This window comes from Ambystoma mexicanum, chromosome 10, assembly GCF_040938575.1.
Source record: "Ambystoma mexicanum isolate Mex_15411 chromosome 10, UKY_AmexF1_1, whole genome shotgun sequence".
In the NCBI taxonomy this organism is placed as follows: domain Eukaryota; kingdom Metazoa; phylum Chordata; class Amphibia; order Caudata; family Ambystomatidae; genus Ambystoma; species Ambystoma mexicanum.
This window is the reverse complement of record NC_090932.1, coordinates 244,578,531-244,597,834: the sequence shown is the minus strand read 5'-3', so window position 1 is coordinate 244,597,834 and position 19,304 is coordinate 244,578,531. Positions and strand designations below refer to the sequence as shown.

General features: G+C 48.7%; 1 protein-coding gene across 1 annotated transcript in view; it reads right to left on the bottom strand.

The window, feature by feature from the left end:
• The window catches only part of CLSTN2 (calsyntenin 2), a 3,665,407-nt gene that overhangs the window by 127,804 nt on the left and 3,518,299 nt on the right, over nt 1-19,304 (bottom strand). The window lies entirely within an intron of this gene.

Genomic DNA, 19,304 nt, shown 5'->3' with positions numbered 1-19,304 from the left:
CACGCGAAAAAGCGAGTGTCATGGGAGGCCAGGTGGACAGAGCCAGGGGAAAGCAGAGAGTGCAAGGGAATGAATGTCCACAATCTAAGTCCGAGGTAAGGGGTTGCTATGGTTACAAGAATACAGGCCAAGCCAGGTTGGTGCAGGGGAAGGGTCCCGGAAGGACAAGTGCATGTTGGGTGGGGATCAGGGGAGAAGAATGCTGTGATGGACTGTATTAGGGGAGCCTGGTGCCTTGTAAGATTCTGAAGGAACCAGGCAATGAGTCAAGAGGTATATGAGAACATTAGCAGGGGAGGTGGAGAGGGAAGGAAGAAGAGAAAAGGAAGGTCTTGAGAAGCTTCCAGAATTTAAGGAGAGCCGCTCAAGTTTGAGAGGAGCTGGAAGGCCATTCGAGAGGGAGGCACCTGTGGAGGAGTGAGATCTACCCCCACTCTCTGCTTGGAAAAGCATCTGATCTGCACCGAGATATAGAGCTAGATGACCAAAGGGCTCCAGCAAGGAGGTATTTAGGGAGAGAGAGTTGGATGTGGAGGAGTCCCAGGCCCCAGAATGCCGTGTGGATGATGCATACGGTCTTGAACTTCATCCTCACAGAAACCGAAAGCCAGTGGAGAGATATGAGGGCTGGAGGGTTCCTAGACATAAAATCGAAATCAATAAAATCGAAAGTCAAAATGTCGAAAAAATAATCTCGAAAAAAAAAAAGTCGAATTTTTTTTTAATACGTTTTTTATTCGAAATGGGGGGGTTCCCCCCCAACCCCCCTTTTTTCTATTTTTTTTTTATTTTACCCCTTTTTTATTACTTACCAAACCCAAAAAAAATATATATATAATAAAAAAACAAATTCGACTTTTTTTTTTTCGACATTATTGATTCGACTTTTTTGTCATTCGACTTTATTTTTTCGATATTATGACTGGATACCGGGCTGGTTCCTAGACATAAAATCGGGCTGGAGAGATGCAGCCCTGGGCTTGAGGCAAATGATAAGTCTTGCAGCCCTATTCTGGATTAGTTGAAGGGGGCGAAGGGAGAAGTAAGGCAGACTGAGGAAGAGGCTGTTGCAGTAGTCCAGCCTGGAGATTACCAGAGCTCTGGGGACATTGAGTTTCTGGAAAAAGATGAGGAAAGTGAGAATGCATCTGAGGAGGTGCAGCTAAAAGTGGGCCTTCTTGGCATGGTCTTTGATGTGAGGAGAGAAGAAGAAAGAGGAGTTGAAGATGACACCAAGGTTCTTTGCCTCACAGGAAGGTGGGGATAGGGGACCTATGGAGGGTGTCCTTAGTGTGGGAGGGAAAGAGGGAGCAGGGGTCCCAATGAGAAGGATCTGTGAAAAACTGGCATTGATGGCAGAGATTGTGAGCAGGGCACCATGCCTGGATAGCAGACAGGCAGTCAGGAATGAGAGAGGAAGATCAGGAGGCAGAGGAGGGAAGATTGAAGGAGCTAAAAGTTAGGAGTGAAGTTGGAGATCAAATGGGCTAGAGGGGCCAGGTATATGTTGAAAAGCCAAAGCTAGAGGATAGCGCCCTGAGGGACACCACAGGTGGAGAGTGGGATGATTGAGATAAAAGGGCCCAGTTGAACCTGGGAAGGTCAGTCCAAGAAGAAGTAGGTCAACCAGTCCAGAGTCAGGTCCATGATGCCAAGGGTATCATGGAGCCAATTTATCAGGTTGGCATGATTTACCGTATTAAAGGCAGGGGAAAGGTCATGAAGGATGAGAACGGAAGAAGAGCTGGAATCGAAATTAGAGAGCAAGTCTTCACAGGTGTTCAGGAGAGCAGTTACCAAGCCTCTGGCAGCTCTGAAGCCAGACTTGTGGTCATGGAGATAACCAACAAAATCAGTGTGGTGGATAAGCTGGGATATGGCCAGCTTCTCCAAGATTTTGTCCAGAAGGGGGTAATGGATATAGGGCAGTAGTTTGCTGGACAGGAAGGGCCATGAGGAAGCTTTTTGAGGAGAGGGTGCACAAGGAAGTGCTTTAGGAGTGAGGGGAACGATCCAGAGGCAAAGCAGTGATTTCAGTAATCGGCCAAGGCTGGAGCAAGGGAAACAATGCTGTCCTTGATAGTTCTGGAGGAGCAGGGGAGCATCTATTTGGATGAGACTTTCATAGAGCAGACTTGTCTAGAAACCTCCTCAGGTAATATGGGAAACAAAGAGGAGAGTAGGAGGGGATGGGATAGGGGGGCCAAGGGATGCCTGTGAGCGGATGAGGGAGAAGTGTGAGGAGTAGAGGAGAGTGAGGACAAGATGTCCTGAGTTTTAGAAATGAAGTGAGAGGCCAGAGAAGTGGAGAGGGCCAGGGGAGGCAGGAATAGAGGTGGACAATGCAGTAGGGTTGGCAAGTTCCTTGCAGATTTTGAAAAGGTCAGCCATATTGTTAGCGGCCGTAGAGATGCAGGATTCAATATCGTCCCTATTCTTCAAGCAGATGGAGAGTATCTATTGCCTTTGGAGCAGGCGAAAGGTCAGTTTTCCAGAGGATGTGCTCAAAATCTGCCACTTCTGCTCAGCTGCTCTGCACTTGCGTTTCAGAACTGACAGGTCGGAGTCATACCAAGAGTTCCACTTGGATGCTTATGGCAGGGGCAAGGATGTCCAGAGTGTTGGAGACAGAGAGTTGAAGGTTAGTAAGTACTCTGTCAGATTGAGAGTCTGTGGCAGGAGTAGGAGGGGAGTGAAGGTGGTGGCAGAAGCGGCAACAGACACTTGCTTCATAGGTTGAATGACAGAGAAGGAGGCTTGCAGTGTGGGTTGGGGCTTAGCCGGGGGACCCAGGAAGTCCAGGTGAGAGGACAGGAGAGCATGATCAGACCAGAAGAGAGGATTAATGAGAGGGTTGTATATGGAGATGTCTGAAGAGATGAAAGCATCCAACGTGTGTCTGGCTGAATGTATCAACCGGAGGGAAGAATGCAGAGGGAATGTGAGCTACAGATGTTGTGGAAGAAGCAAGAGGTTGCATCAGGGGAGTTGAGGTGAGTACTGAAGTCTGTGAGGATGAGGAGCTTGAAAGAGGAGGCCAGGAGAGAAGAGGTGAGGTCAGCCCATTTTGAGAGTTGGAAACCTGGGCAGGGGGCCTGTAGATGGTGGTCAGAGTCAGAGAGAGGCCAGGAGAGACACCAACCCTGCAGACAAAGCATTTGAAAGATGAGTAGGCCTGAATGGGTATGATCGAGGTAACAGCACCTGTGAATCCTGCAAACACCAACTTCAGTGACTTGAAAACCACTGCTAACATGGGCGCCATGCTGCCATGTTTGCAGCCTTCAAAACGCCAGGAGGAACACCCAGCTGCTTCCAGCACTCTGATTGGGTGCCCCATGGCCAAATCCCGAGGCTCAGCCGAGCCAGGAGAACAACGCCAGGCCCAGACCAAAGGCCCTGTCTTTGACCCCTGTTTTTCCCTGTCTGCCCTGGGCTGCCGATGATGCAGCCAAGATTGTGACCAACCCTTCACTGCAAACAACTGTCCAACACCGTACTACCGCCAACAATCTACACAGGTTAGAGGCATGTGAGCTCTAGCTGCTCCCACACTCCAACATTCACCCCCAAAGCCACTACTAAGATTTATAATGACTTCCTGCTAGGCTACACTGCGGATGAGAGCATTTGGCTATACCCCAGTGAAAGGCACACTCCAAGCTGCTTTCTGCCTCCACTCACCAGATTCTTGCCCAATCTGTTGATGGGCACTACCTGGTTATGGCTTCGCCCTCCTGTATCTTCCGAGGGCAGCCACCTGACTAGCTCAATCCAGCACACTCCTGCCGCTATGTCTACATCTCTGCGACCCTCCAAGGGAATGGGTCAACTTCTTACATCTTCCGCCCTCTATCGCACTGCACATGACGCCCATGTTTTCAATACCCACTGGGCCCTAAGATGCAGCATTGCAAAACACAAACCTCTCTGTGGACAAACACACTTTGGTACACTTGGCCCCACGGTCTGCCGCCTACACTCACTTCTCTCATTATGCCTGATTCTCCATGCCGGAAGCAAATGTTCTTTATGCCCTGGACACCGGCAATCCTCCCCCCATGACTGTCGCTAATGTATTTCACCATGATGCCTGCATTGATTTGTTTATTGCACCCATGCCTGTTCCCATTGTACCTTATGTCCCGGATACCTGCAATCATGCCCCCATGCCTATTGCTAATGTATTTCACAATGATGCATGCACTGATTTGTTTCCTGCGCCCATGCATGGTTCCATTGAACTTTACGCCTCAGATGCCTGCAATCCTGCCCCCATATGCTTTATGCGCCCACGCAGACGCCAACGCCATATCCAGTCCTCTTGACATCAAGAATACTCCCCGACCCCACCAGCTGTGCACCCACTTGAATCGCTCTCCCTATGATGCCTCACCTGGTGGCAAAGACAACCTTGCCCTCACCACCCCTGCCTCGGTCCACAGTGCCGCCTTCAACACAAAACCCCCTAGCTTCACAGCACTCCCTGCTCCATCACCCTTCTTATCACCCTTTGTTTGGATTGGTTCATCCACCAAACTCAGAAACTAAAAGGCCATACCGAAAAAATGACTCAGCTCCTGCCACGCCCTTTCCCTCAAGCCACACATACAATATGGCCCATCAATAGACCACACCCACACCCTCCACAACACCTAGGGCTCCCATCACAACCACTAACAAAATACAGAACTCGTACCTCTCCAAGTTGCACTTTGCACCTTGCTTGGTCACAGTACGCCTACACAGACTTTGATCCTGGGTATTATGCGTGTTATAAATAACCGATTACAATTACATTTGCAGACTGGGTGGCCCCCCTAGGCCTCCCAAGTTCAAAAGCCACTGATTCCGTACAGAGAGGACCAAATCAGCACCCCATACACACATTTCAAGCACTATAACTATCACAAAGCCTCCCTCCATCCTCCCACTTCCTTCCAAGCCCTCACCTGGCATTCCCACCTCTGTCACCCCTCACATCACACTAAACAGCACAGAACACCTTGCTTATGCACTCATAAAAGCTCGCCGAATCTGTGCCAATGCCCCTGACATTCATGACCTCATCCTTCAAAATAAGCTTGACCTGTTGGCAATAACGGAAACCTGGCTTTGCAAGGCAGTGGGCCCCCTCCTATCGCTCTACCTGTGGGATATTCCACCCTATGAGCAGACAGAGAGGGCAGCCAAGGAGGCAGAGTCACCATCATCTCCAAATCCTCCCTTCCCATCAGAGCCTTCCCCCTCCAGGCACTGCTGGGCTATGAACCTAGTTAAGATCAAGTCCACCCTCCAGACCACTATCAACATCTTATTACTCTATCATAAACCTAACCATATTGGCGCACCTGATGCTGACATTACACTGCTCATCACCCCACTCCTCATACCCAACACCAAATTCATACTCCTAGTTGACTTTTACTTATGCTTCAAATACCCCTCTAATCACAAGGCAACTGCAGTCAACACATCTCTCGACGAGATGAACTTCTAACAAGCTCTTCTTACCCCCACCCATGATAAAGGAAAGATCCTTGATTGGATACGTTCCACTAACACTTCCATCCAAGTCTCCTCCATTGACCCTGCACCATGGACAGACCACTCACTGATCTGCTGCACATTGGAAAATGCCCCATCCACCATCCACAAATCTTGTGACCTCCCACTTATCACTACCAGACACACCTGTAGACTTACTAAGGAACAAATGGAACCCACCATCCTGGCCTCCCTCGAGACACCGACCAAAAGCACGGACTCCTAAGTCATTCTCTCAGCCTATAACACTGCGCTCCTCAGCACTCTAGACCAGCATGCCCTGCTCAATCCAACACTCAGAAAAAAGGTAACAGCCAGAGCTGGTTCACAAAAGAACTAATCTCCCTACACAAACAAAAACACGCCCTTTAACATCTACGGAGAAAAAGCCCTACTCGGCAAATAGGGTAGACTTTAGATTCTCTGCGTGTGCTTCCATAATAGCCATACTCACCACCAAAGCCAAATATATAACACCAGAATTATTGAAGCAAGCTCCAATACAAGAGAACTCTTCAAAATTCTTAAAGCGCTTGAAACCCCATCCCCACATTAACAGCTTCCCAAAAAACAAAGCCTGGTGCTCCCTAGCCACCAAAACCAATAACCGCAGGGAAAAAAACTTTCTTTTTTTAAATCCTTACTCCCCTGATCACTTTTGGTCCCCTTTGATTCCATCACTCCCACTGCACCCACTACCTCCCTGTTTCATTTCTCCTCTGTCTCCTTGATGGAGGTGCTCACCACCATCCGATGTCTGAAAGCCTACAACTGTTCTGGTGACATCTGCCCAGCCCACATTGACAAAAGGTGTGCTGACCCGCTAGCTCCCACCATTGCCAACTTCATTAATGCCTGCTTTGAGGCCAACACATTACCATGCTCCATCAAAGAAACCTAGGTCACATCACTGCTGAAAAATACCTCCCTCAACCCCAGTCGGCCCACTAATTATCACCCCATTATGACGGTTCCCTACCGCCTACAAATTCTGGACAGCACTGCCTAATCACAACTCCAATCACATCTTGAAGCCCATAATCTGTTGTGCACCCACCAATCAGGTTTCAGACCCAGACACAGTGCAGAATCCACCATTCTTGACTTAAAGATGCCACATCCTGCTCCTTCTAGACCTCTCAGCAGCTTTCGATTTAATCAACCACATGATTCTGTACCATCACCTCACCGCCACCTTCAACCTGTCTCACTAAGCAGCTAACTGGATCAAATCTTTTCTGTCTGGCCTATCCTTCAGGTCTTCATTGGAATGGAAACAGCTGACCCCTTCCCCGTCTCCTACAGTGTCCCACAAGGATCTTTCAAATCTCCAACCATGTACAATATGTAGGGCCTTATCTGGAGTTGGGCAGTATCCCAGCAATATTGCCACTGGGATACCACCAAGCTAATAGCATTACCGCCCAACCCTCTGGGTGGATCACGGGATGGGCGGTAACGTTAATTCGCCATTCCCCATTGGGTCCAATGGAATTTTCCTGGCGCATTTACCCCCAGCTTGGAGCTGGGAGTAAATGCAGCCAAACTCGAGATTTGGCAGACCCAAATCTTACCGCCGCTTTTAAGGTCTACTGCCCAACTCGTGATTAGCCCTAGGGGCTTACCTCGACGAAGAACTAAACATGCAGAAACATTTCAAGTCAGTCGCCTCATCCATCGCCTACTCAACCAAACGTATCAATCTCTCTAGAAAATTCCTCACCACAAGCAACTGCCTCATCCTAGCCAGGGCCATTATATGAAGTAAACTCGATTATTGCAGAGCCATCCTGGCTGGAACATCAATGAAAAATATCAACAAACTACAGCTGATCCAAAAGCAAAAGCAAAAGCTAGTTCTTGAGTTATCAGGAGATTATGCCAAGGACGCTGTCCTTGTTCTGACCATATATCTTTGCATTGAGACCTAGAGGAGCAACAACTGGAGGTGTTTGAATGGGGATAAGACCGAGCTGATGGCTTTTAGCGCCAAGCATGCTCGAGCAAAACTAGACCCCAGCGACCGATCATTATCGGTTGTCCAATTCCGATATTACAGAGTGTTAAAACTCTGGGATTCTATCTTGATCCTCTGCTTAGTGCAGACGCTCATATCAACTAGACAGTAAAACATTGTTCTTACTACCTTAGGCTGCTGAGAAACCTGTGTCCCTTTCTGTCAGCATCTAGTTGCTCCTCAGTGGCCTGTGCGGTTGTGATGTCCAGATTGGACTATGACAATGCATTATTAATTGGGGCCAACAAGAAAAACATTCATGCCCTCCAGACTCTTCAAAATAATGCAGTTCACATTATGACGAAGAAAGCTAGAAGAGATCTTATTTCTGATAGCCGGTGAGAGCTCCATGTGGCTACATGTGGCCTCCGAACTGGAATTTAAGTCTGCCACTCTAGCCCATAGAGCTTTATGAGGTACTGGCCCAGTCTATATTAGAGAACTGGTGTCCTTTTATGAGCCACCAAGGAAGCTGCACTCCTCTGCCTTGGTGCTGGTCAAAATCCATACATTTGCCCTCTCCAATTGTCCTTCCCCTTCAAGGCCGCACAAATCTGGAATGCCTTGCCTTTGGAGCTCAGGCTGGTAAAGGAATACAATCCCTTTCGCCAGAGATTGAATACTGTCCTTTTCAATGTACGCCCTCTGTAGCCATGCCTCCCTGAAATAGAACCCGCCCCACTTCTGACTCTCTTGCCCACCTTGGTCACCTGTCCCGTCTTTTTTGTTCTGTTTCCTCTGTTTTTGTTCATGCGCCCTGATACCTGCAGGCTTCAGTGCCCAACAAATAAATAAATAAATCAATCAATCAATCAATCAATCAATCAATCAATAACAAAAAAATCAAGTATTCTCGTTGGTGGATACAAATAAAAGTGGCCCAGAACTCCCACACACAGCATTAAAGGCAGTCTAATTATACTTGTAAGACTGTTTGGTAGAAGGGCGCCTGACTCTTTAGACTTCTGCAGCTGCTCCAGCTGAGAAACCTAAACACTGTAATCCAGACTGCTTAACATGCAAGCAGACATCACCAATGTATATGCAACCAGCTCCTGTCACTTCTAAGCCAGCACTGGTGGAGGTTTTGCTGGTTAAATCAGCATATGTCATTGCTAGATTCTGCAGGAGAGAGATTCATGGCCTTCTAGTCCAATGGAGGATGAATGAGCTCTGCCCTCTATGTGATAATTTTCTGCAAATAGAGGAAGGTGGTGAAGGCATATAACAGAGATCTGGGCCAACTTAGATGTAGAATATTGAACCCTCATCTGAGAGAGTAGAGTAACTGAGAAGAAATAAGAGGAATTCACCCGGCTGTCCTGTGTGGCATATATGTCAGTCTGACGGATCACAAACATGGCGCAGATTTAAGAGAAGTACCCAGAGTCAGCTCCATCTTCAGAGAAGAGGGGAATACCCTTCTCAATTGGTCTATTGTCTTGCTCAGCACCCTGTAACATGGTTTGTGCACAGTGCCAGTAGGTTGCTCTCTGCCCACTGGCAAACCATGACTTTCTGTGTCATGGGGTACTTTGATTAGGGATATCTAGTCTGTTGATATAGCCTTTGTGAAAGCATTCTCTGTCCTGAGACGGCTTGACCATTACCACAAGGGGTAGTGGGGAGGCATGCACCAGAATTTACCAGATGATGGCCATAGCCTTCAGCTAAAGGGTTGGGGCTTCACTCAGGCTGGGCATTGTCCATGGGCTGAGTTTTTCTCCAGTGTGGCACCTCAGCCCACTTGACTGGTATCTATGGTCAAGATTATTGGAAGGCCTAGGGAATAAACTTGGATAGGTTTACAGTATGCAACCACCATTGCAAGAGAGTCATTAGCTAAGGAGAAATAGGAATGAGCACCTCGAAACTGGCCTCATGTGGGGACTAGTGAGACAATAGAAAATTCATTAGGTTCATCAGATGATGTCTTTCCCACCTGAAAAGAAAGGCTGAGTTGGCCATGTATCCCTGAACCTTTATATAGTGCTTTGAGGATGATAGATGAAGGGATAAGAGCTCTGACATTTGATCTCTCAGATTGGTGATAAAGACCTTGCCTGACTTTCATCAATGTCAGCACCTGTAAAGGTCACTATCTTAAATACATTTCTGGCAATTGATGAGGAACCACAGTTCTTTCATCAGTCAATACAGCGCATTGTGTGTACCTTTGCCCCCTCTCTCGTCTTTGATACAATGAGCCAGTCATCCAAATGCGGGAGTATCTGGATCACCTCCTTTTCTATATAGCTCATCACACATGCCAACAACTATATATCCATAGAGCTGTCTTGTCTGATGGGTAGTACTGAAGATGGCAAGTGTCTCCAGAACACGATGAAGCAGAGTCACTTCTGGTGAACTGGTGCTATGGGCTCATTGTGATAGGTCTCCTGGAGATCTAAGGAGGTGAGCAACATGTCTGGTAAAAGTACGGGCAAGTTCTTCTCTACCCTCTAAATGATGAAACAAGTGCAGGTTATACATTTGTTAAGCTGTTTTAGTTTGTGGAGAAGTTTGATCCCACATCTCTCTGAGTTCTTTCTGATGAACACATTTTTGGAGTAAAGCCAATGGTCTTTCTTGCCGGGTGATACTGGCATCATTTCTTTCTTTGATTGAAGAGCCTGATTGTTCTCCAGGAGATAATGCATTTGACTAGGATCCCTTGGTGTCTGAGTACTCACCATAAGAGTTTAGGATAGATCTGATGACATCACTATGAGGACACAGTTTTAAATGAGGTCTGCTGCCCATGGATCATGAAGTAGCATGTTCCACTCTGGAACAAAGCCCTGATGGTTCTCCCTCTCCCCGTCTCCCGGTAAGAAAGCCCTGTGATAGTCAGAACTAATTAAATACAACTTGGAGGAAGGCTTGACAGCCTAAGGCTTTGAAACCCATGACTTGCTCTAGGAAAACTTCTGACTCTCTTAAATGACTTATAATTCTGTAGTTTATGAAAAGCCTTGCTCTCCTGAATCATCACCACTGGAGAGACTGAGACTATGGCCCTCATTACGACCCTGGCGGAAAGTGACTGACCGGACCACCACAGCGTAAATAGCGTTTCCGCCATAGCACGATGGAGCAAAGTGCGGCCCATTCCGACCCATCGGGCACGAGCACCACGGCATGGCGGAAGTGCAAAGTCCGCGATGGCGGAAATGACCCCAAAACGGCCCACACCGCCGCCGTACGGCGCCCTAGGTGCAATACCGCCACCCATCATAGCGGACACCGCAGTGAGCGCCAACCGGAAAGTACGGTGACCGTAAATATACGGAAACGGAAGTAAAAACATGGGCCCGGAACGGGAAACAACACGCCGTACACCTATAAAACCACAAAATCCACACAACCACTAAAAACACTACCCTGAGACACATCCCAACCCGTCATCCACCCTAGTGAAACCAAGAAAAATGGGAAAAGTAGCGAAGAAAGCGTGCGACCGCAAGCGGCAGGTCCACTTCTCCCGTGAGGAACTCACCGTGCTTACAGAGACCCTCCAGGAGAATGCCGCCGCCGTCTTCTCCACGCAAATGACCAGGACGGCACTTGCAAACAAGAAGGCCATATGGGCCCTGGTGGCACAGCGGGTAAGTGCGGTGGGGACCGCACCCCGCAACCCACAGCAATGCAGAAAGCAATGGGACGACCTGCGGATACGCGTCCGTAGCATACTTTCTGCCAACCGCAACATTGCCACAGCCACCGGGGGAGGATCGGAATCACCCATCAAGTTGACCCCCTGGGAAGAAATCTGTGCCTCCAACATTGGAATGGAGAGCATAGAGGGAGTCGGAGGGATGGAGAAAGGAGTGCAGACATCCGGAGAATCAGGTAGGTGGCCCAAATAAAACCATGCCAAATCCACAATGTCCAATCATGTGAATCACATGTGTCCACATAGCGCAACAGCAACACATGGCCAGGAGAACGTCCACACACATTGGCCTGATAGCGCACTTTAAAACTCACAATAAATACATAAATAATTAAAAACCCCAAAAACACCCACTACACGTGCAGCAGGCACACCCTAACTGCAGGGTGCCAAACAACTGCACCCTCACTCCACACACAAATGAAAGCACCTCCAAGGCCCCGACCCAAATCACCCTCAGGTACCACCCCAATGCATGTGATACATTGCCATTCCAATTCCCACAGACCCATTAATAACGCTCGCCCTCCTTTACTCCACCACAGGGTCCGATCCAAACGACGAGCTTCAGGACACCCCTACCAGCACACCTGCAAAGAGGGCCAAGACCGACGGCCAAAGACCCTCCACCTCAGCTGCACGCATCAAGACACGGCAGCAGCACAAATCAAGTGGCAGCACAGAGGAGGGAACATCAACAGGCACCCCAGCAGCCAGCATGCCCACAACAGCAGCACCACAGGTCCCCCCAATGGATGCCACAGAAGGCACTGCCTCTGGTGGCAGCAGCACCATAGGTGACACCCCATTAATGGCAGCATGCTCCGACACAGAAGACGGGGATGTCGAAGTCAGATCCACCCATGACCTGTCCCAATCCCCCTGTCTGTTCCATCCCGTACACCATGAGGATACCACGCAGGGGCACCCACAAGACGACGACTGGCCATCCCCCACAAGCCCTGTGGCAGGGCAACATGAGGCGAACAGCCACTCTGTGACACCACCGCAAATGGCCATGGCCCAGCAGAGGCAACAGTCCCTCGACCAGTTAATCGTGCAACAGCAGCAACTGGCCACGCTCCTCAAGGACCATGCCGATGAATGTGGGGGCACTAAGGCAGACATAGAAACATCAACTGAGACACTTAGGGCAGAAATGGAGAGAAGTACAGAGACACTAAGGGCACAAATGGAGAGTAGCACCGAGTGCCTGAGAGTCCAAATGGAGAGTAGCACCGAGAGCCTGAGAGTCCAAATGGAGAGAAGCACCGAGAGCCTGAGGGGGGAACTGCATGCGACGTCCAAAGACGTATGTGCCGAACTTGCCGCAGTGCGCCGTGTGCTCACTGAGCTCTCACAAACCCTTAGGGACATGCATGGACGTGAGCAGGCAGAGACATCATCCGTTGCAAGTTCCGTCCAGGGCAGCCCCCAACGTAGATCTGGGAGGAACCTGCGCTCCACAGGCAGGGGTGCCCCTGATACCCGCAGAGGGGGCTTGCAATAGCGACTGCCCACTGACAATGAGCATCTTTGGACACTGGTGTTCGGGGGGGAGGTAGGAGGGTGGAGGGTGGGTGTTGGGCTCACTTGGGTGGCGGGTCGATAGGGTGTTCAACATGATATCACATATGCCATAAACAATGCACGATCAACCAATGAGATGTGTGGACAATGATCTTTGTGTACTAGGCCATCATAGGCGTACAGTCCATATTGTGCATGTACCAGACACACACAGTGCCACGAGTCCCGTGTCCATGTATCAGCCACCAGGCGTGAGTGCTAGAAGCATGCATCAATGAGATGCTGACGAATGTCACGGCCCTCCTGTGCCTCGCGGACTCCTTGAGGTGCTGCCATATCCCCACCCTCATCATGACCATCTTCAGGTGCTTGCAGTTCTGCGTCAGGGGGCATGGGCACATTTCTACGTACGCACATGTTGTGTAGCATGACACATGCCATCACCATCTTTGCAACCTTCTCATGGCGGTACAGGAGTGCCCCGCCAGACCTGCTGAGGCACCGGAAACGTGTCTTCAGTAGGCCGAATGCCTGTTCAATGACTACACGGGTACGTGAGTGGGCATGGTTGTAGTCCTCCTCATGCTGGTCCCGTGGGTTCCGGACTGGTGTGAGGAGCCATCTCTTCAGTGGATATCCGACATCACCTGTATGTGGACGATAAACGAATTATGTGGAATGCCATTGCTACGTACGCACCCCCCCCCCTTCCTGCCAGGTCATTGCCGCATCACATACCCCACATCAACATGCATGAAATGAGACTCACCGAGTAGCCAGGATCTGTACCCTGCGTGTCGCTCCATGTAGCGTGGTATTGTTGAGTTCCTCAAGACCATAGAATCATGGGTTGATCCAGGGAATCGGGCACAACAATGTGTAATGATCCTGTTGGAGTCACACACCATTTGTACATTCAGAGAATGAAATTGTTTTCGGTTGCGGTACTGGGCCTCCATGGCATGTGGGACGACCAATTCCACATGGGTGCAGTCGATGGCACCAAGGCAACCCGGTATGCCGGCAAGTGCATGGAATGCCACTTTTGTGTTGGTAATTTCCTGCTCCGAGCGTGGTAGAGAGATGTAGTCGTCTGCGTGCTGCAGGAGGGCATCGAGCACTTGCAATAGTGTCCGTGAGAACAGTGGCTGAGAAATGCCATGCAACTGTCCGACTGTGTGCTGGTAGGTGCCTGTGGCCAGGAAGTGGAGTACAGACACCACCTTCAGTAGGGGTGGGATGGCGGTTGGGCTATCTATCATGCTGACAAGGTCAGCCTGTGTCATGTCCACAATGGCGGCTATGGTGTCCCGGTCCAAACGGTAGAGGGTGTGGATCTGCTCATCAGTGAGGTTGAACGGATGTGCTCGGAGGCGTGGGATTGCGGGCTGCCTGCGTGGTGGTAGTGGCTGTGCTGGCGGCCCTTGCTGGCCCTGCCTTGCCCTCCTCCTCCTCCTGCGTCTCCTCCGTGCGGCCGGTTGTAGTTGGTGTTCGTCTTCTTCTTGGAGTTGGAGTACTTGCAGTGCTATCAGGTCCCCCAGGGCCAACATCGCGAGTCCTGCCGGTAGCATTTCGGAGTGGGTGTGGTTGTGGGAGGAGACTGGGTGTGCAATTTATGTGTTTCCTGGCTGTATGGCCTCCACCTGTGGTGATTCATTCCACCTGTGCAAGCTGCTCTCCCCTTTGGCCGAGCACGTCCCGCACACAACGCTGCAATTCGAGGAATGTCATCTTGCTATTACAATCATGTATTTGTACCCGATGGCCGTGTAACATTGGTTGATATGTTCATTCGGCTATGGTCCCATTGTTTCACATACAATCTTTGCAGTCGCGAACAGACTTGTGAAGGGTCAATGGAACGTAGTACTCGAGTAACGGTGGACCCTCATGCATCACTGTACCGAGTTTCAACGACGGGCGGGGCGTCCCATTTGTGAGTGAAGGCAGTTGCCATTTTCACACACAGCCGCACTAGATGGATTAATTTGTGATTTCAAGCGGCCACAGATGCCTTTTCGACGTGATGTTGCAAATGAGGAATTCGAAGGGCGGCGCTTTCGGTCTTCAGCTAGCGGCGAGGAGATGCCCACAGGTCTGACTGCAAATATAACGTTCTATTGTTCAATGTCCTTGGGACAGGGGCCATGGCGAGGATGCAATGATTGATATGAATAGTTTGGGATGCGCAATAGCGAAGTGGACGATGAGGCCGGACGTTCCCAAATACATGTTACTTCACAACACTGGAATTACTGGCTGGGGCACAGTGGATTTTGCAGGCTGCATAACGCACAGACTCAATGGAATTCTCAAATGTTATGTGAGTATGGAAACAGGCGTTATCATTACGGGATGAGGGAATGATGAATGGATGCATGGACAGATGATTTGATACAGTGTTTTCCATGTACAGGGCTTCTTGGAATCTGTCCGCCTCCCCTGCGCTATGTGATGCAGGGCTGCCATAGTGGGACCATCGTCTATCTGGCCTTGTTGAGCCCTCCCTGTCTCGACGCGCCTTCAGACACTTGTGTCCATGCACGTTACCAATCCCATCTGATGGATTCTGTTTTCACAGACGCATGCACAGGTACACTCGTTTGTGATGGTGTTTTCACCTCGATATAGATAGTTATGAGTCGCAAGTGGTTTTGGGGTGGTGATGATCCTTTGGAGTGGGCTAGCATGCATATGGCTGTGGATTTAGTGTGATCATTGAAGTGAGTTGTTCGAATGTAGTTCTGATGGCCATTCTATTCTTTTTCTTTTCTTTTGGTTGACAGGTATCTCCTCCCCTTTTGCCACTGCCATCTGTATGCCACTCCTGCAGATGGCTTTTACTCCCGACACCTGCTGCTTCGTGTTAATCAGTGGAGCAGCATTACGATCTTACGGGACGATCGCCAATGGGCCACATGCCCTTACGCAGTACTAGTGGCTCGGAGCAACATTTCGGCCTTTCAGCTGGACTAGTGCCTCCCTATTGGGACGGCCCTGCGGTTCTAGGCGCTTCCATGTTGCCTTTTCGTACGAGAATGTAGCCCCTGTGTACCATGAAGGAACAGGGCGTCACACAAGAAGTAGCTGGTCATTTCTTGCGGATGCAGCCCACAATGGTGAAATGTGTTTTGGAGTTCATGGCCTAATGGCTGTATGGGCTTGGTGAATTTGTTGTGCATTAAATTTCTATTCTGATATGGGCCGTGTAGCGTTCTTCTTTGCAAGTGATGTGGCATATTCCTATTTGGGGTGCAATGTATTTTGAGGAGATCTGCATTGGGTTCCAGCTTCGGAGTATAGTTGCGTGGTACTGTGCTGGGCGCGTTTGCCTACAAAGCCCAGTGAGGTCAGGGATGAGGGCTGCCAATATGACTGTTTGAATGATGTCATGCTCAGGGGCGGGGGATTAGGTTTTGTGTAACAGATGCCGGTCAGCCAGGTGGACTGGTGGAATGATGTGATTTTCGGAATATTGCTGGTCACAGGTGCCTGTGTTTGCGTGCGTTTCTTGGTGGGGGACTGAGGTCATGTCCATTGGAATGGCTTCTGTATTCGTGCCATCTGTGCCCTGCAGCTCCCATTGGCCCCTCTTGAGATTCTTTTGTTCGTTGGCATGCATGGGTGACTTGTACATTTCACTGGTTGCATTGTGACTTCGTTGCACCTACGGGGAGTTGTACTATGTGGCCAGGGAGCGGTGTACAGGCACTCAGTGGGGCCGTTTACGGTTGATTCGCGATGCCGTACTTCTCACCATGGCGGAATGGTACTTTCCGCCGTGCTTGATGGCGTTAGGTACATGTCCGCTAGGGTTGGAATTCGCGTACCCTTGCGCCATGGTGGAATTTACGGTTTGGCATGGCGCGCGCGCGCGTACTTGATGCAGTTAGCGTTGGCGTTCACTACGGTGTCGCTAATGGCATCGTACTTTGCGGTGACGGGTCATAGTCGCACCGAGCGCTATTCGATGGCGGTATTGCATTTCCGCCATCGTTTTTCGATTTCCGCCAGGGTCGTAATGAGGCCCTATGTCCGATCTTCATATCACTTTTAAACCATGACATCAAGATATGGATCGAACAACTGCAAATACAAGAAGGACATGTGCAGCACAATTCTCTTTTGACTGGTAACTGACTTTCAGTTCCACACATAGATTTGGTGCCTGTCTTCAGTAGTCACACACCCTGATGACACAGATGTAGAATTCATGTTAATTTCCAAAACTAACATCAACCAAACTAACTGCATACTGCTCAACAAGGCTTCACTGCAGTTCTCATTCTTTTCCATGGCATTGTAGCCATTGTGTGTGTCTATCAGAAGTGTGTTCACTATATAAAACTTTTTTTTTTCTTTTTTTTTTTTTTTTTACAGGGGCGGTTGTCCTGTCCTCGAGTATTTGTGCTACAATGAATAGTTGTAGTAACAGTTTTAACATGTCTCCATCTAAAAGTTTTAAATACATCTATATAAGTCTGTATAGTTGGAGAAAAGTACAAATCCAATGCCTGGAGAAAAAACACAATATCAATGACCTTTATTATTTAGGTCACAGGTTTTCAACATTGGTAACTCAATGTACCTAGATAGATCAAGAATTTTGAACATGAAAAAGAACAATCAATCCTGTCACCCGTTTGGTGTGTTAACTGGAACAAAAGTGCATGTATTTCAAATACTAAGTACAATTTTGAATAACAAGCCATATCCAGTGGTGACAGGTGATCACTCCATTGAGCCTGTTTTGTCCATACAATGCAACAAACAGTAGTGATCTAGAGGTGTACCAATAATTCATATAAGCAGTACATTTACAGAAAGGCTACAATGTATTATCTGCACACAACTGTATTGGTGCTATGTTATATAATTAAATTGCCAAATATTACATCATATTGGACAACCTATTAAGATATTCTTCTGGTCATATATAACATAACATTCACGCAACAGTGTGCTAAAAAGGAACCAAAAAATAGGGTCTGCTGTGTGGCGATGTCAACATGAAGGTGGTATAAAGAGTTCAGGTCATCGGGCAGGAAGATGTTGGCTCAGGGCACGATGACAAAATAGACATTTCGGCTGTGAGAGAGGTACAGCCTTCTTCTGGGGCCAGGTGAAGCAGGACTCCCTTGCTAGTGGGGAAAGAGGTTCACTTCGTGTTGTCAGGGCCCTCTGGTTGTAGGTATCCAGGTGAACCAATGGATCATTAAGAGATGATCTGTTCAGTACAGCAGCGTGGAACCAGTGCTGTCGGGCTCCTGTGGTGAGCGCAGGTTTATAGAAATGAATTCTGTTGTGGTGAGGCTCTGGTGTGGAGTCTGACTCGCTCTGCCATGCTAGTCGCGCCGAGTGCTATATAAACCTGTCAAATAAAGACTGAAGGGAGAGCTTGGAGGCAGCATAGCTCTTATTTAAAGGTGCATCATCATAACAGCTCAAGAAATCACTTTCTTCCAGGGTCTTCTCTGCCCCCGGGAATTCCAAAGTATTGCATATATTCTGCATAAGGGCAGACCGTTCCTCCTTGGTGCCAGGATCTGCAATCACTCTATATAATTCCATCACAGCCTAACACCGGGTGAAGCCTTTGGAACACACCCTTGGATGCTTCTCCCTTCTTTGGTTCTTGCAGGAAGGCCTAGCTGTGTCACTATACCTGCTGTTTCTATGTCTGGGGAGCTGCAGGGGGATGGGGATTATGTCATGGATGTCCTCAGGGATCAGGATTGAGATGTGATGCAGGATCTCCCCACTTGCTGGTGGCTTTTGCAAGATCACTTCGTATGTTACAAATATGGATTAATCAAATGCAATGCAGCACTTTATGGGAGCATTCTTACACACTTGCATGTGGGTTCCATGTGTGTGTCTCCATGGCTGCCTTGGTTATACAAATGTTTCTGCTTGTGGGCCATCGGGAGTGCTCAGAGCACAAGACCAGCAACTATCAATACTCAATAGTTCCTCTGTGACATTGCTAGTCTTACCTCTGATCTCTGCAGGAGACCGATTCCACACTAAGACGTGCTGCAGGCACCAGCAACAATCTATCCCTTCCCATCCCTATGAGTGAGGGAGAACTCCCAAAGTGAGGATGAAGATGGCATCTTCTCTGCCTCTTAATGGACCAACTGTCGGATCGTGCCTCTGATCATGAAAAAAGAAAATCGGAAAGAGATTGGACTGACCAGGTTTATGGTTCCTTAAAGGAGGAGTGCCCATGTGAGAGTCAGTGACGCGGGTCAGATGAAACAATAATATTCGGGTCAGATGAAACAATAATATTTACAGAAGCTTCTGTCTTGGGGCATTTGTTAAGTAATGTGTATTATGTACTAAATTTCTAAAGCCACTATAATGTATTTACTCATACGCATATTAGACTAACTTTATTTAAATGCGTTGAATATATAGTATAACAGTCCTTGAAATTGTAATAGAGTGCATGTTCATGTGTGTGTGTGTGGATGTGTGTGTGTCAAATTACAGCATGGTAATGCAGCTTGTATTCATCACCAGGTAACT